This window comes from Ascaphus truei, chromosome 1 (genome assembly GCF_040206685.1).
Source record: "Ascaphus truei isolate aAscTru1 chromosome 1, aAscTru1.hap1, whole genome shotgun sequence".
Taxonomy (NCBI): Eukaryota; Metazoa; Chordata; class Amphibia; order Anura; family Ascaphidae; genus Ascaphus; species Ascaphus truei.
The window spans coordinates 322,176,259-322,198,125 of NC_134483.1; the positions used below are offsets into that span (position 1 = coordinate 322,176,259).

General features: G+C 45.4%; 1 protein-coding gene across 1 annotated transcript in view; it reads right to left on the reverse strand.

Moving 5' to 3' along the window:
* CFAP299 (cilia and flagella associated protein 299) overlaps positions 1–21,867 on the reverse strand; it is a 742,637-nt gene that overhangs the window by 40,120 nt on the left and 680,650 nt on the right. The gene's annotated exons all lie outside the window — the stretch shown is intronic.

Sequence of the window (21,867 nt, forward strand, 5' to 3'; positions counted from 1 at the left end):
CATGTAAAGCGTTAACAGAAGGATGGCAATACTAGTGAAGAATTTAAGGGCTATATTCTCTAAGTTTTTTTCTCCTACTTAACCTAAGTTAACCCATGTTACTAGTAACGCTGTATTCACTCAAGCAAATTACGTTACATTAACCAGGTTGTACTCCTGTATAAAGCCAGATAATTAAAGAGATAGAGAGACCAATATAGTTTAGGGCCCATTTAGAGTAATAAAATTAACCTATGCTCCACATGGTGAGAAACCTGAGACCACATCTAAGATATAAATAAATAATTTGATTACATTCTACACATATTGGGGCCTCTTTCCTCTTCAGCAAAAACACTATTTCAGTGTTATCTCGAAATAACATTGTGCTAACCATATGATACTGAGCTCAGTTATGGGCCTGATTTTTGCATGTGACTAGCTTAGTGAACAAACCGTTCCTGTAATGTCATATTATTTGCCATGATAATTCAGAGTTTACTGAATCTGGCCTAAGTATTTTATTCACACTTTTGCAATCCAAATTAATATTACGCCACAGAATGCTACTGATTGCCTCTGTCGCGTTTCAAGGCCTCAGACGTATGCTTCAGATGAAGCAAGTGAACACAATGTTAAGCATTGCTTCCTTTTCTTTTCCGCCCTTATGTTCTAGAAGAATGTTCCTCTGAGTTCTAACTGGGGTCCTCACTGTGAGTCCTGTAAATAGGTTTGAGTATATAATCATATGTATTAAGATGTGCCCTGTCAGAGTTTGTTGTTTTCAGTTAGGGAAGTTCCCTTTAAGATAGCACCTGTTAAAGGAACGGGAACCTGAAGTTGCATGAGAGGGATGCCACTTGTCGTGGTCAAAAAGAATTATCCCTACCACAGCCTGACCACCACGGTCCTTACTGAGTTGCCAACACTGCAGCCCGTATCCATATAGAACCGGTTAGTTCAGTGGATTTTTACCACATCATAGCCTCCCTGCACGCACTCCCCACGATCTCCTTTATAATGGGCCCTCACGTCAGAATATTATTGTTTGCCACGAGTTCTGGCAATGTATGTGAATAAAGCACCGTTTTTGTTTTTATAAAAGTTTCTAGTGCCCATTTTTTCCTATCTACTTACTGACACCCAGCCTGCACCTACCCAGCACCCTGTAAAGGCCTGAGATACTGAGCACTGCCATTGTATATAACCATCTTGATGTGTCCTCCTTTAAAGCCAGGAAAGGAGGGTTACAATTGATGTTTAATTTGGAATAATTGTAATTTAATTTCCTGCCAGGAGATATTTGAGAAATAGTTTTATAAGCTGCTATACATTTCACTAATACCCCCTTTAGTCTGTAGTATTGAGTAGGCAACTATGGGACCTGCTTTGGCATAGAGTACATACAGCTGTGATGCTTATTTCTGACATGCAACTGATTCTTAACCACTCATTGAAACTCATTGCAGAGCCCCCTGGAACACAATAGGTTAAGAATCCATGGGGATGAAGCTTATATATTTATATACTGTATACTGCACATGCCATTTGGTTGCTAAAATCCCCTAAACATTCTGTAAAATTATTATTTCCTGCATTCTGATAAAGATTTCTGGAGCAATCTGCTAGTATTTTTTTATTTAGCAGTATTTAAAATTACATCTGTTTTTCTTTTAGCCAATAATGGCTTTTCTGCCTTTTGATTAAATGCCAATTAGACTCATTTAAAAAAAAAAAAAGTGTCCTTAAAGTGACACAGTAATCTACACCAGGGGGCGCCTCTTAATTGCGGCCTTTATTCGCACCATGTTCCTAACTGAGTCATGGGCTTTGTGGTTTGGCAAATGATTAATCATTTTAGAATCTTTGTGGGAAAAGAATATGCAGTGGTGGACTTAATCCAAGGTCACTTATTCACAATCAGTATCCAGCAGCCGTTATGTCAGTACCACATGTAGCATACACGTTTAGGAGTCTGGTGCTTGAGATAGATGGCTTGTTCCATTTCATGTAAAGATGTCTCATGTGTGACATATGAAGGCCATTTTCAGGAGTCAGAGATAACTTGAGGGGAAATACTGCCCTCTCATAAAACACATCATGCTAGCAGGAGATCAAAGAAGGAATAAAGAAACAAATGCAGTTCTTCCCTGGAGTTTTAAACATGATTGCTCAAATAAAGCTGAATAAACATATTCGGAGATTGGTAATGCCTCTGACATTATAATAATGTAAAACAGAAACATGATAGACCATACTGTAGATACTCCTTTCCTTTAAGTTAAAAAGCTGCATTCATTGAAGTTTGTCAAGTATTTGCACTTGTGTTATCATGTAAAGAGCCGTGGTGAATGGCCTGCTGAAAACAATTTGTCCATAATGACTGCACCATTGTGTGATGCATACTGTAGCTCATTTAGAGGACCATCAAGTCAAAAACAGTACACAGCAACCTTCTGCAATGGCATTTAGTTATAAGTACTGCATGATGTGGAGAGAGGGAGAGAGCGAGACCAAGTCATTGTCAGTTTTTTTTATTCAGGGTGACATTTATTCTGATAGCATAGTTATCCCTTCAAGTGACTTGTAGCCTCCTAAAAAGCTGTGGGCTCTATGAGCATGCTTCAAATAAAGTTCTTTGAAGGCTTTTCCAAATTAAAGAGGAATTAAGTCTAAAAGTTGCAAGGTGCCTGAAGTCACAACCTGCATTGAGCTAACCAACGGCAATATTTAACTTATGCCATCTATAGAATAACTATTTTATGCACTAGACACAGGAACAGTTTCAGACCACAGTACTGTAGAAGACACATCAGATAGTTAGAAATGGTCCTATTGCAAGGAAACTCCCATTGACTTAATTGAGTGTTTCTGTGAGAAAGTGCCCACATCAGCACTATTGCCGTTTAATGAATAACCCCATTAGGCACAGATAATGTGAGCTAAAGATACAAGTATGTTACCATACTCTATGGTATCAGACGATTGTTTGAGCAAAGAAGTATATATGTGGCAACCCCACCACCCTGATTATTAGTACATAATATATGAAGTATATGTGCGTAGGGTAAATATTTGTCTTGCATTTATACAGCTCTAAGCTCATATGCAATGCTTTTTATACATACAATATGAAACATAAGCCATGGAAATATGGTTCTGAACATGGCTATTAATAATAAATATAGAGTAAACATTGGAGGTAATCATTAGCTCGTCTGAAAGAGGTCACAATCTAATATTGAAGTCTAAGGCCCAGATCTACAAAGCTCTGCTAATGTGACATTAACCTAAGCTGATGTCACATTAAGCCTTATGGTACATCTTCAAAGTACAATAACGTAACGTTAATTCATGTTTTCCCCTGTACAGAGCATTGCGTTAACTATAACGGTAGTTAGTGACAATTATATGCATGTGTTTACCCTAACTTTTCCAATAATGTCTGTTAGGTTAATGCAGGGGCTCCCATTAAGACTCTGAAATAGGGGTAGGAGAAAGTGAGAAGGAGTAGGGAGATACCTGTGCACACATCTGAGATACCTGGGAAATATGCTCATTTGAATATGCATAGTATATTGGATTAAAATGTGCACATTTCGTTCGTAAAAATTCTATTCAAGGATCTGCATGGGAGTAAGCCTAAGACCTACTTAAAGTTAACATTACGCTATAATAATGTTACATTAATTCTACGCTAATGATATATTACAACACACTTTATTTTTCCATACGTTTTGTTAATAAAAAAGAAACACTGAAGAAATATAATGATTGTAAAACAAAAGACATTCTAACTGAAAGGGCAGGCTGAAGTCATGTTTCATATGCTTTAGGTGTGGTCTGATATGAAACACATAAATTAATCAAATAGGAAAAAAATTACAGCAAGTTTCAAACCTGCTCTGGAAGGAATGATATAAAGGAAACAGAAGGTTATGGGAAATGCCTCCAGATAAAAGATCGATGGACTGGCTGGGAAAAAGAATGAGCCAATTTAAACACGGGTAATTTAAATCGCTGTGCCTGAATAAACCACTTCCAAGGTTATTTCCACAGAACATTTGATAAAGATGTTACTAAAGAAATAGCATTTTATGTGGTTACAGAACATAATCTTACATTACTGACCTATCCAAAGAATTATTGCTAAAGATTATCAAATAAATTAGAAAAATATGTTCTATACAACATAATATCTATTAAGAAAGTTTGTCTTTGTTCTTTGGAGTATCTACGGAAAATGATGTCACCAAAAGACTCACAATAAAGCAAAATTCCTTGGGCATATCTTTAATAGCTAAATGCTGTTAAATGCCGTACAAGGGCACCTTTTCAGGTTTTTTTTTTCCAAAAGTGACCACTTGGGTCCTGGGCATTAAACATTAGAGGGGTTATTTATTAAACTGTACTTTTTATTAATCTGGCACAGTGCTGATCATGGAGTTTCTGTGCGATAGCGCCCTGATCTGCTGTATTGCAGCTTAATGCTCACATGGTTTTACCAGAGCAATGGTTGTAAACCTTTTAAGACATGTGGAACCCTTCACAGATGTGTAGTGATTCTGTGGGAACCCTTAAAATGTAGTGTGACTTTGTGGAACCCCAAACTAATATACAGTATACTATTTATGCAAACATTTTATTGTTGTGAAAGGCCTTATATTTTCTATTTTCTATATAATTTATAATATCATAGTAGAGCATTAAATAATGCTTCTAATTTATCAAATAAAAAAGTATGTCCTAATTTTTTTATTTAAATCAATTTAGCCTCAGGGTAACCTCCTGTGAAACCCCAGGGTTCCATGAAAAAATCAAGTAAAAGGTAATTTCGATAAATTACATTTTTCTTGGTCTTGCTAGATTAAACCATAAATGCAAGAGATAGAGGATAATCCAGCAAACCCTTACCAGTAGGGGAGGGGTGACATGACCTTTGGCTCAAGAGGGCCCTGGAGGTGAAGAGGTCAAGAGAGGGAGGATGGAGGAGGAGTGAGTGGTCCAGTTATGTAAGAGGCATTATGCCTTGTCCTACCTCTTTCCCTTCATGGACACCTTCAAGAAGGTCACCACCATCTATGGGATGTGGTGGGACAAGGAGGTGTTGTGGTATTAATGTATTTATTCTATTTGTCTATTTTATTAATTATAAAATAAAAATTGAAAATGAGAAAAAAACAAAAATATGAAAACAAAATGGATTGTTATGGTTATATCCATTGTTTGTCAAAGGCGGAGAGGTACGGACTGGTCAGTTTTGCCATGGTTGATATTTGAAGGCATTTTGATGGGGATCAAAGGAAGCAATCTTTGGTCCGGGTCAGGTGTTGCTGGCCTGAGGGTGTCCTCATAAAAGGGACCCTGGGGATGTTGAACCAAGAGTAGTCACTGGGTCAGGAGCGGCGGTGAGCTTGATCAGGTTCACAGGTCGGGGGCTACTTGCTGATCAGGTCCAGGGACTTTGTATATGGTTAATTGTTATGGTTAATAAAAGGCTGTGGACATTTGAACACAATTTAAGGTGTCTGTGGTATTTGGGATTTATGGGTTACTTCTGGAGTGTACATAGTAGTTTCTTGACAAAATAAAGGACTTTATTTCTCGGACAAAATAACAAAATAACAAAATAACACACTACGACATACTTTTCTTCCAGCAAAGATCAGACAGAAAAATAGCATAAATCTGGAACCATATAAAATGTCCTTATCTTTCGTGCTAGGTATGAATCCCAAGTAATTCCCAGGAAATCCTTCTGGGAATCTGCAAATTTGCAGGAAGTGCAGCTCTATTCCCTAGAAGGCTGGTGATGGACATGAGTCCCAGCTTATCGCAGGCGATCCTTTCTGGGAAGTGAAGCCCTACTCCCTTGCAGGCTTCTGTAGCAGTCATGGTTCTGGTACTGGGTGTGAGTTCTAGCTGCTCCCAGGCAATCCTCTGGGAACTGAAACCCTGCCTCCAGGCAAGCTTCTGAACCAACTTTTCTGGCAGGCTGGGGAACTGGCAGGGAGTCAGATGCCTGCCTTTTAAACCTCTTTCCAATCAGGAGATAATTGGGACACTCTAGCAGATCTGAAAGCGAGAATGTGATATTCCTGGGCCTGGAAGAGTGAGGACGTTAACCTCTTCACTCCTTCACAGTTACCAAAGTGCCTTACTATTTTTTCTCCTTGTTACATGGAAGGGCCAAAGAATCGAAGGGTACATAGGTCATGTACCGTGAATATCATTAGATTTCAAAGCGAATCCAAGCTTCTATTAACTTGTTCAGTTAATTCACAGAACAAAAACTTTTTGGAGGTCCCAACCAAGCTGAGGCAGAAACCACTACAAGGAGAAAGTCAGCGAGGACAAGAGTCCTCTACTAAAGGTGGCTGCAATTGGTCTCACTCGCTAAGTGGATGGGGAATTGTAAGAGAAATGTGCAGAGGTACAACCAGGGAGACAGATTTGAGGAAATGAAACCATGACGTTTATTGAGCCCATCCCTTTAAACAATGCAGGAAACACAAAATAACTAAACATATTATTCCTTTGTAAGGGCTCTTTCCCAGTCCCTATCTGCAGGGCTGGGAGGATACGCCTCTTTCCAACCTATAACCCCAAAGTCCAAAGAGGTACCTGTAAGCAGGTGGCCCTTTAAATTAGTCTCTGGGTCTGGATTGGTGTCCGTTGAGGTTCAGCCTCTGGTGGGTTCCAGGGTCTGCTGTGTCCTAGAATTGAGGTCTGGGTCCTGGTGTTTTGCTAGCAGCACTGTCCTGTGCACAAACCAATGTCTCTTTCTATCATCACAGTTCCCTGCCCTCAAGAGATCTCTCTGCAGTTCTAGCAGGAGGGCTTTCTCCCTGTCTGATGAGCCAGGTGGAGACTGGTTAATTGTCTTCAGCTGCAATTAACCAGCTCCCTGCTGGATTCCTCAGACCAATACAGGCTTCCTATTGAAGCCTCATTTACTGAGGGGTTAAGGCCCTGTAACAGGAATCCTTAACAAACATGTTATAGAGGGCTTAGGGGCAGATCCACAAATCCTCTGTTAAATCAGGGCAAATAACATGCTGTTGCCTAAATAGGTAACAGAAGTAATTTTTCCTGAGTTTAACAGTTATCCACAAAGCTAATGATGTGCAAAACCAACATCAGCTAGCAAAAGTAGCATCATTATGACATATGTACAGTAGTAGCAGGGATGTTAGTAGTGCAGAGGCTCGCTAACAAATACACTGCACTTGAGCTTTGTGAAAAATATAATGTGTATTCCAAGTAACACAAATGCATTCCAGCCATGCAATGCATATTGTGACAGAAACCAGGGTATGGTGATAAATTCCATATATCGGGCTCCCAGGATATTGAACAGTTTCTATCCTGTTTAGGCTGGAAAGTGCAGCCTCAGAATGCATGCACTCCATCTCACAGTTTGGCATCTGCTGGAACTGAGGGGTGAGGGATCCAGACCAGAGTTTGTCTGCTGCCTGATTTCTGTCACCTGTCCTGCTAGTTAGAGATCAGGTATTTAAGGCTGATTTCCTGGTTCCTCTCCCCTCTCCCCAAGAGCCTGGAGGCAGGAAGGCTGCTGGAAGCAGAGAGGGGAAACGCCTCTCACCAAACAGGTTAAATCATTCTGTTCCTTTTGTCTAAAACTGCAAAGTTCCTTATTTTTGTTGTTGGAACTGGATAAGCCAGTCCAACCTCAGTCAGGGAAAACCTTAGTTAAGTTATTGCTCAGACGAGCAGGGTTTTTGTTTGCTTATGTATTATTTTGAATTCCGTGTGGCAGTCTCAGTGCCTGGGACTGAATAAACTAGGCAATAGCCTGTTTAAAGGAACAGCACGTTATGCCTCGTCATTTAACCTACCCTAAAAGATCGTGTTCTAACAGTCCCGGACAGACGGCGGAGCCCTGGAGTAAGCCGTTTGTCACATATGGTGGAGAATGCGGGCAGAACACTAAAAGGTCTGTGGGTTAAAGAACTTTAAAAATAAAAATAAAAAGTTTTTTTTCTCTCCAAACAAGATGGAAGACGTGGTGAGTGCGCTGGTACGCAATGTTGCTGCCCAGAAAGACGCAAATGAAACCCAGCAACAGCTGTTGATAGCCCAGCAAGAGACTAATGCAAACCAGCAACAGACCAATGCAGCCCTGCAAGAGGTGAATGCAGCTCTGCAAAACGCGAATGCAAACCAGCAAGAGACAAACCACTTGCTGAGAGAGGAGCAACAACGGTTCGCCCAGGGCTTACAGCAGGAACTCGAGATCCTGAGAGGGACTATCATTAAGACTCCACTGGCAGAGGCAGCCCCAGTCCCGAAAATGACCAGGGCAAGCCACTACATTCAGAAGATGGGGCCCTCGGATGATGTTGAAACCTATCTTCTCACTTTTTGATAGCACGGCACAGAGAGAGGGTTGTCCAGAAGCTGAGTGGGCCAGTCTAATCGCACCCTTCTTAAGCGGCGAACCCCAGAAGGCTTACTTTGATCTAGAGGTGAAGATCATCGGGAAGCGCAAAATCATGTAAAACAGAAGAAAATTCCCTGATGGTGCAGTATTGTGATTGATATAAAAATAAATATCAAGGTGCAGTGTGCTAAATACTCACAAGTGTAGAGTGAGCAATGTTCCCATAAAGGTTTCTTTTTGAGTGGCAGCCCGTTGGACCGTCAGACAGGTAAGTGGAATAGAAAGTGCTGGAGACCTTAAATGAATAACATAAACACGGACATAGTGCAGACTGTACAAAAATCTCTTTAAAAGTAAGTGTATGTGCAATGCACTCACATGGTATAAAAAGGTAATAAGCGTTTAGATCACACAGGTCGGATCTCAGCACAGTATAAGCTGCTCTCTTAGTCCCCCCTCTGCCTCGGCAGGCGTGCGTGTCACCGGTGCGTCTCACCAAAACCGGAAACCGGAAGTGACGTCATCTGCTCTGGGGGACTCCGATCCTGTGGGAGTTTTCTCTCGTCAGCCTCACTCTACGCGTTTCTCCGTATTGCGGTTTCTTCAGGAGTGTATGGCTGACAGGTTCTAAGAGGATTATATACGCTACGCTCGAATCCCATTGGTTTGCAATTAAATATGGTAATCGTGATGCGTAATTGAAAAAGAGACTACAGATGTGGACAGACAATAGTTATAAGACTCATGTCAGACATACATGAGTCTTCCAAAAACTGATTTTAATAAAATAATCTTTAAAATTAAGTGATATACATAAAATAGTTAAAATAATTACAATGAATTAAATTAACCGTTACAACAAGATTAACCCCTAAATAAAATTACGCATCACGATTACCATATTTAATTGTAAACCAATGGGATTCAAGCGTAGCGTATATAATCCTCTTAGAACCTGTCAGCCATACACTCCTGAAGAAACCGCAATACGGAGAAACGCGTAGAGTGAGGCTGACGAGAGAAAACTCCCACAGGATCGGAGTCCCCCAGAGCAGATGACGTCACTTCCGGTTTCCGGTTTGGATGAGACGCACCGGTGACACGCACGCCCGCCGAGGCAGAGGGGGGACTAAGAGAGCAGCTTATACTGTGCTGAGATCCGACCTGTGTGATCTAAACGCTTATTACCTTTTTATACCATGTGAGTGCATTGCACATACACTTACTTTTAAAGAGATTTTTGTACAGTCTGCACTATGTCCGTGTTTATGTTATTCATTTAAGGTCTCCAGCACTTACTATTCCACTTACCTGTCTGACGGTCCAACGGGCTGCCACTCAAAAAGAAACCTTTATGGGAACATTGCTCACTCTACACTTGTGAGTATTTAGCACACTGCACCTTGATATTTATTTTTATATCAATCACAATACTGCACCATCAGGGAATTTTCTTCTGTTTTACATGATTTTGCGCTTCCCGATGATCTTCACCCCTGCACTGTCCACGGGATCGAGAGAACGACCCCACACTGGGTTAAGCAGCATCCATTCATGTTTGTATTAAGTATCACAATTTATCACATTTGTTTATATAATTTTTGAGCGCCACTTTTTGATATATTTGTTTTCCACTTTTACTTTGATCTAGAGCCAGCCGAAGCTAACGTCTATGAAAAATTGAAGTTCGAGATCCTCGCCCACCTCGGCGTAACCACGGCCGTTCGCACCCAAAGGTTCCACGCATGGTCCTTCACGTTGGATAAAGCCACCCGATCCCAGATGTATGACCTCATCCACCTCACTCGGAAGTGGCTGCAACCCGAGATCAACTCAGCAAGCCACATCGTGGAACGGTTGGTCATGGACCAGTTCTTGAGGAAACTTCCCTCTGCCCTATGCCGTTGGGTCAGTCAGAGTGACCCCCACAATGCAGACGAGCTGGTGGCCCTCGAGGAAAGGTACAATGCAGCAGAAGAGCACCTGCAACCCACAGTCATGGAGCATCCCCACTACCCAAGGTTCCAGGACTCTTTCAGAGATGGTAAAAGGGTACCAGGTTTAAGGGGGGCTGAAGAGCGACGACCGCCTTCACACAGCACCAGCAACAGTGACTCGCATACTAAGGACAACAGCCAACGTGGGGAGCCAAAAAAGGGCTCTAAGTGGGACACAGTCTATGTACCTAAATGTGTAAATTGTTATGAGAGGGGCCACACCGCGAAAGTCTGCCCACTAAATACTGAACCAATGCAATGCAACAGCGTTGAACCTTATTTGTTGTGGTCCCAATGTATGGGCCCTAGCCCAGAGGACCCCTTGAATAACCATCTCTGGGCATTAAATGGTAAGAGGGTTCGGGCACTATTTTTCTCTGGGAGTATGGTTACACTAGTGTCCGAATACCTGTTGCCCATTGGGAAGAAACAGGTAAACAGTTCACAAAGAGTGGCAATTTGTTGTATACATGGGGATAATCACGAATATTCCACTGTTGATGTTCTTATTGAAACAGAGTTTCGTCCTTTAGATTTCAAAGTGGCACATGATGTGTTAATAGGGACCGACTTCACCCATTTTCTAAAAATGTGGTCCTCCTCTCAGAATAGCACCCAGAGTTCAATAGCGGACCATAAAGAAGTAATAGAAGAAACAAATCCTTTCCCTTTTTCAGAAATGGAGGTTGACGAGGGCCCAAATAAAAAGGGGAAAGAGGAAGAGTGCTGTAAAATCCCCTTTCCCGTGGCCACCTTGGTAGGGAATACCCCAAATCAAGATGTTGAACAGGCGCTTACCACCCCAGAACAGGATAAGACCTTTACTGACCTAGAGGTCAGTCCTTGGGGTTTTAAGAAGGCCCAGTGGGAAGACCCCACATTAGCGGAAGCAAGGGGGAATATACAGGACCAGAATAGTACTCCGGGCCAACCAGACAGGTCACTTGCCTACCCCTACTTTGAGGTAGAGAATGACCTGGTATATCGGGTTGATAAAAGGAAATCAATTATAACTAAACAAATGTTGGTATCACGGACATTCTGTAATGTAGTATTACACCTCACACATAGTCACCCATTGGGGGGACACCTAGGGGTGGAAAAGACAAAAGAAAAGGTTCTCCGAAGCTTCTATTGGCCTGGGGTTCTGACAGAAATGACAAATTATTGCTCCTCGTGCCCAGAATGTCAGATCACCGCCCCGTTCAAAGCGTATCGTAGCCCATTGGTACCCCTTCCCATAATAGATGTACCATTTGACCGGATTGCTATGGATCTAGTAGGACCCCTAATAAAGTCTGCTAGGGGACATCAGCATATATTGGTAATATTAGATTATGCCACCCGATATCCGGAGGCAGTTCCCCTACATAGCACCTCTGCTAAAAACATAGCAAAAGAGTTAATAGTTGTGTTTACCCGGGTCGGAATTCCTAAACAGATCTTAACTGACCAGGGAACACCATTTATGTCCCAAGTAACAAAAGAGTTATGTAAACTCCTAAAAATCAAGAATCTCAGAACCTCAGTCTATCATCCACAAACAGATGGTTTAGTGGAACGGTTCAATAAAACCTTAAAGAGCATGTTACGCCGGGCGGTCGATAAGGATGGGAAAAACTGGGATTGTTTTTTTACCTTACCTGTTATTTGCCATTAGGGAGGTTCCCCAATCATCCACAGGCTTCTCCCCATTTGAACTATTGTATGGCCGACACCCAAGGGGCTTACTGGATATTGCCAAAGAGACTTGGGAACACGAGGTTACCCCATACAGAAGTGTAATAGAGCATGTTGCCCAAATGCAGGACCGCATAGCTGCAGTCCTACCTATAGTGAGGGAACACATGGAAAAAGCTCAAGAGGCACAGAGGAATACGTATAATAAGGGTGCTAGGGTCAGAATTTTTTTTCCAGGCGATAGGGTGCTAGTTCTGGTTCCCACCGTAGAGAGTAAATTCCTTGCTAAGTGGCATGGGCCATATGAGATCTTGGAAAGATTGGGAGAAGTAAATTACAAGGTGAGACAGCCAGGTAGGAGGAAACCTGAGCAAATTTACCATGTAAACCTACTTAAGCCCTTGAAAGATAGAGAGGTCTTGTTAACCCTAGTACCCCCAAGTCCGTCAGAGAATCGAGAAACTGACCCAGAGGTTAGCATAGCTGAAACCCTGTCCGTTCATCAGAAACGAGAGGTCCAGAATTTAGTGAGAAGAAACAAAGAAGTCTTCTCTACACAGCCAGGTAGAACTAGCGTAATTGAACATGACCTAGTCTCTGAACCGGGGGTCCGAGTTAACCTTAAACCGTACCGAATCCCAGAGGCCAAAAGAGAGGCTATAAGTTTAGAGGTTAAAAAAATGCTAAAACTAGGCGTAATTGAGGAATCCCAAAGTGGGTGGAACAGCCCTATAGTTTTAGTCCCAAAGCCAGACGGTACAAAAAGGTTTTGCAATGACTAACGTAAACTAAACGCTGTGTGTAAATTTGATACTTATCCTATGCCCAGGGTTGATGAACTGGTAGAGAGACTGGGCAAAGCCCGATATCTCACGACCCTAGACCTACACTGGCGACACACTTTATTCGAGCTCGGCTAGTCCCACGAATTCGGGTATACCCGGGTGTATTGAGGTTTGTGACTGTTTTCTGCCCGAGTGCATTGAGTTATTTTCCGGCAGGGATTGAAGCATTTTATTCCCGCTGGCTGCAATACTGCACAGTACATATATATATATACTGCATTACAATTCATGAATTTATGCCATCTGGTAGACACGCAAAGCATTGCAGCCTATTAAATCCTAATCATTATCATTTAACAGATCAGCCGCCCGTCAGCCAGGCATGAACCCAGGCTGGGAAGGCAAATGCAACGGGGCTTGTCAGAGGTGAGGAGCGGCGCATTCCAGGTATCTGCCAGGTACATACCGGGTATTTGCTCGAATAAAGTGTGTCGGTGCAGTAACAAAAGGGTACTGGCAGGTTCCCCTCACAGAAAGGGCAAAAGAAAAGACAGCCTTCTTAACCCCAGATGGCCTCTTTCAGTATAGGGTGCTGCCTTTTGGCTTACATGGAGCTCCCGCCACATTCCAAAGAATGATGGATAAAATTTTAAAACCACATGCTCGGTATGCTGCCGCCTACCTGGATGATGTGGTAATCCATAGTGAAGATTGGCAATCCCACCTTCCAAAGGTCCAAGCTGTGCTTGACGCAGTTCGGTCTGCTGGACTAACTGCTAACCCTGCTAAATGCACTATTGGTCTGGAGGAGGCCAAGTATCTGGGGTATTCTATTGGCAGAGGTTTACTCAAACCCCAAACACTCAAAGTAGAGGCGATACAAAATTGGCCAAGTCCAGTTACAAAAAAACAAGTAAGGAACTTTTTGGGATTAATTGGTTACTATAGAAGGTTTATTCCCAATTTTGCAACTAAGGCAACCCCACTAACCGACCTCACAAAAGCAAGAGGGCCCCTAATGGTAAAGTGGTCCCCTGAAACCGAACAGGCCTTTAGAAGCCTGAAAGAAGCTCTCTGTGCCCAACCAGTGTTGGTCACACCTGACTTCTCTAAAGAGTTTTTAGTCCAAACCGACGCATCTGAGGTAGAGCTGGGGGCTGTACTCTCCCAGGAGTCTCAAGGTGAGGAGCACCCCATCCTTTATTTAAGTAGGAAACTAAATCCCCAGGAGAAAAATTACTTCATAGTCGAGAAAGAATGTCTCGCAATAAAGTGGGCTGTAGAGACGCTCAAATACTATCTGTTGGGGAGAAAATTCCGGTTGGTCACAGATCATGCACCCCTCACCTGGATGTGTCAAAACAGAGAGAAGAATGCTAGAGTGACCAGGTGGTTCCTAAGCCTACAACCCTTTAAATTTTCTGTGGAACACAGGTCAGGGCACAAACATGGCAATGCTGACGGGTTGTCAAGGATGCACTCCCTAATATCCATGGTCACACATCCCTCGAGGTCTGAGCTGGGGGGGAGGATATGTGACAGAAACCAGGGTATGGTGATAAATTCCATATATAGGGCTCCCAGGATACTGAACAGTTTCTATCCTGTTTAGGTTGGAAAGTGCAGCCTCAGAATGCATGCACTCCATCCCACAGATTGGCAAGTGCTGGAACTGAGGGGTGAGGGATCCAGACCAGAGTTTGTCTGCTGCCTGATTTCTGTCACCTGTCCTGCTAGTTAGAGATCAGGTATTTAAGGCTGATTTCCTGGTTCCTCTCCCCTCTCCCCAAGAGCCTGGAGGCAAGAAGGCTGCTGGAAGCAGAGAGGGGAAACACCTCTCACCAAACAGGTTAAATCATTCTGTTCCTTTTGTCTAAAACTGCAAAGTTCCTTATTTTTGTTGTTGGAACTGGATAAGCCAGTCCAACCCCAGTCAGGGAAAACCTTAGTTAAGTTATTGCTCAGACGAGCAGGGTTTTTGTTTGCTTATGTATTATTTTGAATTCCGTGTGGCAGTCTCAGTGCCTGGGACTGAATAAACTAGGCAATAGCCTGTTTAAAGGAACAGCACGTTATGCCTCGTCATTTAACCTACCCTAAAAGATCGTGTTCTAACAGTCCCGGACAGACGGCAGAGTCCTGGAGTAAGCCATTTGTCACATATGGTGGAGAATGCTGGCAGAACACTAAAAGTAAGCCGTTTGTCACAATATGCTTTACCTAAACATAACACCCATGCAAATAAATACGCAATACACAGTGAAGTTTTTCAGCCACCTTGGGACATATCCTTGCCCAAATGAATGCCCATAAATATGGTGGATAGTTAGTATATTTAAGTATACTATAGGCCATGCCTTGCATATTACTCATTACAAACCTTGGCACATTAGTCATGCTCCAATAGTTATAAAGTAATCCTTTTGCTATTTTATTCCCATATTATGGTTCTCAAATCACTAAGACACCACATTAATAGACACCACATTAATAATAGGTCCCATATAATGGTTCTCAAATCACTAAGACACCACATTAATAAACTGTAAAATAGACTTTTTGTAAGTCTGTAATATAATTACTAGAACAGCATGTTCTTCATTTTATTAAAGGTATCATAACATATAAAGAAATTGATGTTTAGGCACACAAGGTCTATCTATATGTGGTTATATGTACCCAAATACTCTAGTACTGTATTTGATCATATTATGTACCTTTTCTGAAGGAACATCGTGCATACACCCATCTGCACAGATATAACAGGCCTTGGAGGTCACTGATGAGGAAGAGATCCCACAGGACACAGTGACTTTACACTTCACTGTTGTTCCTCCTGAGGAGTATGCAGTTGCAGGGCCATCATCTGCTGTACCAGCACAATCACCTGCTGTAACAGCACCAAGACCTCCTCCTGCATCCCCGATATCTTCTCTGCTAGATAACCACTATGATGCGGCCATTCTGGTGTATCAGCAGCACTTCCTCAAGATGTATAGGTCAGCAAATTGCCAGATTTTGCTAAAGTTTAAAAGACAAGCAGCTAACAGCGCACAAGTAGGTCTGAACGGTATTCCTTTGTTACATTATGCATATACATACCGGGAGAATTTTTCTTGCAATGTGTTTTTGGTAAGTGAACTTTGGCTGCGGAAAAGCTGTATTTTGTGCTTGAACTTTAGCTGACTAAAAGTGTAAGTTAACTTTTCCAAACACAAGTCTCCTGTAGTTACCTCTGCATGTATTGCAGGGAGAGGGGGTGGCTCAGAGAGTAAAAGAAACTGAATGGTACTGAGAGTTTGAAGCAGGGGAGCCTGGTTCAATTCCCGGTGTCGGCTCCTTGTGACCTTGGGCAAGTCACTTTATCTCCCTGTGCCTCAGGCACCAAAAAACATAGATTGTAAGCTCCATGGGCAGGGACCTATGCCTGCAAAATGTCTCTGTAAAGCGCTATGTATAACTAGCAGCGCTATACAAAAACATGCTATTATTATTATATTGCCTACATACTGTACACACCTACTTTAGGTAGTAAAGAACATATACAATATCATAGGAAGCCTGACAAAAATATCATACATTTACCTAAATCACTAAAAACATTCTAGAGTTTATAACATGAACATAGTGATAGTTTATCAGGTGTATCTCTTTGTATTTCTGACTTTTATATTATTCCTAATTGTCACGTACGGCACACCTGTGAGAAGGAGTGGCTCAGTGAGTAAAGACACTGACTGACACTGAGATTGCTGCAGGGGAGCCTGGTACAATTCCCGGTGTCGGCTCCTTGTGACCTTGGGCAAGTCACTTTATCTCCCTGTGCCTCAGGCACCCAAAACATAGATTGTAAGCTCTATGGGGCAGGGATCTGTGCCTGCAAAATGTCTCTGTAAAAGCGCAGCATACAATTAGCAGCGCTATACAAGAACATACTATTATTATATTATTATGTGACCTGCATAAGGGATGTAGCGGTCATGTAAAATGGCTACAGTCATCTCTCCTGCTGACAGTAAGGCCTGGTAAGTTGTGGGCATGCCAGCAGTAATTATGGAGGTTTGCCCTCACACCCTGGTGGGGTGCCCTGTGTATGGATGGGAGTGGTCACATGCTCTGACTCCATGGTTAGTGATGTCAGAGGTGTGTCAGCTTCCAGAGTGTACATAAGGCACAGCACTGAGTCTAAAGTTAGATCTGCGTCCAGTTCTGCTAAGAGGAGGAGGAGTTCTGGCAGGAGTTCAAGTTCTAGTACTAGCCTGAGTTGCTGAGAGTTCTAGTTATGTTATAGTAACTGAAGAGGAGACTGTGTCCAGGGACCTGGCACAGGGCAGTGATCCCTGCGGGGATAGGGAATCCCTTTCTAAGGAGAGATACACCTTTTAAAGGGAGGCACTGACTGGACATGAGTGGCTAGATATCTACTGCGAGGGGCAGCTAGCCCACTCAGGCAATAAAGATGTTCTCAATCACAAACCCTCTCGTGTACATGTGTGGAGTGAATGTACAGAGAGGAGCACCACGAAGGAGTTCCTCAACAGGATCATCCCCATGCGGACGCAGGGACCCTGATGAGGTGGAGGCGCTGCACTGGAACTAGGTGAGACTCAGCACACTACCTCAGCTGCCTGTCTGGACGGGTCCTCCCCACACACACCATCATGCGGGAGACTCAGGAGTCCTGTGGCCAACAGGTGCACCACCAGACACTACCACACTGTAATGGGGACCGGTTAGACCACAGGGGCCAATGTGAGATTGGGTGGGTCAGGCCGGCTCAGAAATACCGTTACATTTGGAGGCGAGCTGCTGAGATCAGATCTGTCATCAGGACAGGCTCTAGCTAGGCACACTGGGAAACAGGGAGAGAGTCTGCTGCCACTCTGTGCTGCGTAGGGACGGACCTAGGTGTGGTCAGGGGGCTGACGGGATATTGTCAGTTCGCAGGGACGACCTAGGGGCCTGAAAGGAGTGAGGGGTCTGGAGCCGGGCTATAGCTGACCGAGTCACTTTGAGGCAGTGCTAGTTGGTAGGACGCCAGAAGGGATAGCCTGTTAACGTGGTCAGGAATCCTGGAGAGGGTCTGCGCTAGGCTGACCAAGAGAGGTAGACGCCCCAAGTACTGCATGGCAGAGCCAGAGTACCTAGCCCATTCCAGACACTTACCATAGGGAGCACAGACTGGGAGGAAGGAGTCACAGCAGACACTGAGAGAGTGAGCCTAGCCTGAGGTAGTGCAACATGAGTCCAGCCTAGATCAGGTACACATGTGGTGGTGCATCTGAGCAATCTTTATTGTACTGGTGTGGAGGCTGCCCCGCAGAGCGGAGCCCCATGTACGATAACTGTTACGAGAGAATGGGGGATCCGCGTGGTGCGGAGAACACAAAATGGCGACCAGAGGCTGATGGGGAAGGCACCCGTGGCGTGCGCCCCACTGAAGAGCAAACTGTCGCCGAATTATCGTTAACCAGTCTGCTCTGGAGCGGAGCGAAGGCCGTGGCTGCCCCGTTTTTATCCTGTCTGGGACACCGAGGGGCCACCCTTGAAGAATGTGAGGAAATTTTAATAATTGGGGGAGAACCCCGCGAGGAGAGCAAACAAACGGACTTTTTGGGCTTAAAAGCCAACCAAAATGGCGGTTCCCGCTTGCTAGGGAAACCGCATGGGACAGTCACAGAGGAAATGGCTGATGCAGAACTTGCCAAGAGCTGGCCGGGAATGGCGCGAACAGCAGAGCCCCGCCCTGATGGGGGGCATGGCGCGAAAGCTATGGCTGCGCCTTCATGGACAGTGACTCACTCGGCCCCTGTGCTGAGTCAACCGCTTAGTCTATGGGACCCTCCCCTGATTTCCACCAGGGGGAGTGACTTTCAACTATGGCCTGTGGGAATGCACCCACTGGGCCCAGGGACTGATATCCAGACGGCGCCACTACAAAAAGTAGTTCCGGCCGCGGAAATGATTTGCAAGAAAGAGGGATATTTTGCACGCAAAGCCGCTGCAAGGAGAAGGCGGGAACTAGCCGCGGGAAAAGAATCCAGCTCTGAGGAGGAAACTGGCGCGAAAACGCAGACCGCGCCCACCAGGACTTAGAGAGGCGCGGCCTTAATTAAGGGGCATGATATTCCCCTGTGGGACCCGCCCATAATTGCAACCCCTGAAGGCAGGTTCCAGCTATGTCAGTGGAAGGAGGAGCCGAAGCAGGAAGTGGCTGGCCCAGAAGTTTCTACCGGTCAGTCACGAGGAACCACTGACCTGGAGAGACCCACACTGAAAGTGGTCCCCACAAAGAGAATGGCCTGCCCCTCCGCTGTGGGAACTATGGTCTCCACCCAGCCCTACTCAGTACCCGGCGGGCTACTAGTAGTAAGGGTGGCTAACACCGAGACGGTGGTCGGGCTCTGCCTACAATGCGGGCTGCCCGGAGGCACTGTCAACACGGCGGCACGTTGCCCACATTGCGGGACATTATATCTGTGGCCCATGCCCACATTTATACCCATTCAACCTGCTGACCCCCCGGGGGGACATGGCTAAGCGCTCCGCCGAGTCCCCTGGCGCACTATGGCTCAACCGTGCGAGTCCCGGAGAAAGGGGACTGGAGTCGACCAAGTCGGCTGGGTCAGTATCGACCGAGGCGGTCGGGTCGCTCCCCGACCGCGCAGAGACAAGAATTTCGCCACGCTCGGTGACCCCGAGATCCGGGAAGGGAGATTACTCAGATGAGGACCTTCGTGAACTAGCGGTGGCGAAATCGGGATCCAAGAGGGACCCAGGACGGACGACACCCCGTGGGGTGAGTGGCAGCTGTCAGAAAGACAGAACGTCCCCCGCAGATCGGCGAGCCGAGAGACGGAGTCCCTCCGCCTCAGAACGTGGCGGCGACGGACGAGAGACGCCGGCACCCCTGCGGACGGGTAAGAGGAGTCCCTTCACTTACCTTGCCCCAGCAGACGGTGTAGGAGCAGAAGGGCCGTGCCAGGCCCGAGGCGCACGTGTAGAGACAGCATCACTTCCGGTGAAGACGACGGCGGAGCTTCCGGATGTCGTCATCGAAGAAGAGATCCCGAATGGGGGTCCAACCCGCGATGACGGTGTTTCCGGTTCCGGGGAGGACATCACTTCCGGTGGCGACAGCGGAACCGCTGGGAACAAAGCAGCGACGCTTCGGCGATCGGGGGAAAGTCCCCGATCACCTCCAAGGCCCAGAAGTTGGATGGGCGATCCGAGGACTGAGGAGGGTGAGATATCCTCATTGGACCAGTCTACGGACAGCCAGGAACGGGTCGTAACCCCGTGGGGTCCTATCACTCGCCCCTATGCCCCATCCCCTGGCCTAGATAAAGCCCCTGCCCCTGTCACCTGTTCCACGGGATCCGCGCCTAGCCTGGAACTCATGGACATAACTTCGGGGGGGGGTGGAGAGACGGACTGGGGAAAGACAGCGCAGTGGCGCTACGGAGGGCGATTCTCGGGGAGGGGGAGAGTTGAGAGTGGCCGCGGTAGGCCGGTGGTTGCCCCCTGCAGTTCCTGAACCGGTGAAAAAGGCCCCGGGATCTTATAGGTGGTCTGTACCGCGATCTGAACGGTCGTCGGGGGTATTTTCCCTGGAAGATGATAGGGAGACAGGGGGGTCACATAAATTTAGAGAGAACCGTTGGTGGGCCCCACTATTCGAAGGGTACTCCGCATGGATGGACCGCACTCGGTTCCTCATCCGGCGAGAAGATGTAGTGGATTACTGGTGGGCTGTGGGAGAGTTTACACCTGAGCAAAGGGACAGAGAGTTGCAAGAGCGGTGGCTGCAGATTGAGCATAGGGAGATAGAACCCATGGGTCCTAGTATCCTATCAGACCCCGTGGACCCTGATGAGCCCCTATCATGGGTGTTACCTGGGAGGGCAGGTAAGGCTGACCTGACTAGGATAAGTAGGGCCGAGCGGACCATAATGGCTCGGTATAAATCATCCCACGGGCTGGAGTACCCGTATGTCCCTGAGCCTCTTATGGATGAAATAGAGGAAAACCGAGATAGGTGGCTTAGGGAGGCCATTGAAATGCATTTAGTAGGAAGAGGAAGTGCAGTAGTAGGGAAGAAGGCTGAGGAGCGGATAGAGCATTTAGTGCGTGTATGGGGCATTGGCAGAAACATTTATAAACACAGGGTGACATATAGGCCCGAGAGGGGACTGCCTAGGCACTATCACGTCACGGTCCTAGACATGGGCGGTAGAGAGGTCAAGAAACCTGACCCGAGTCACTATTTTTAGGGGGTACTAATACATTACGCGGGTTCGTGGCTGCTGGTCGGGGCGGGCTTGGCGGAATGTACTGTAGACATTTTGTTATGTACCATGGAAATTTGTATGTGAAGTTAACCTAATTATGTGTTGTATTTCAGTGCTTCCTGGAAAAGGGTATACAAATTTAGGTCCCAGCGAGAACGATGGGATTCACCAGGGGGAGAATGTAGCGGTCATGTAAAATGGCTACAGTCATCTCTCCTGCTGACAGTAAGGCCTGGTAAGTTGTGGGCATGCCAGCAGTAATTATGGAGGTTTGCCCTCACACCCTGGTGGGGTGCCCTGTGTATGGATGGGAGTGGTCACATGCTCTGACTCCATGGTTAGTGATGTCAGAGGTGTGTCAGCTTCCAGAGTGTACATAAGGCACAGCACTGAGTCTAAAGTTAGATCTGCGTCCAGTTCTGCTAAGAGGAGGAGGAGTTCTGGCAGGAGTTCAAGTTCTAGTACTAGCCTGAGTTGCTGAGAGTTCTAGTTATGTTATAGTAACTGAAGAGGAGACTGTGTCCAGGGACCTGGCACAGGGCAGTGATCCCTGCGGGGATAGGGAATCCCTTTCTAAGGAGAGATACACCTTTTAAAGGGAGGCACTGACTGGACATGAGTGGCTAGATATCTACTGCGAGGGGCAGCTAGCCCACTCAGGCAATAAAGATGTTCTCAATCACAAACCCTCTCGTGTACATGTGTGGAGTGAATGTACAGAGAGGAGCACC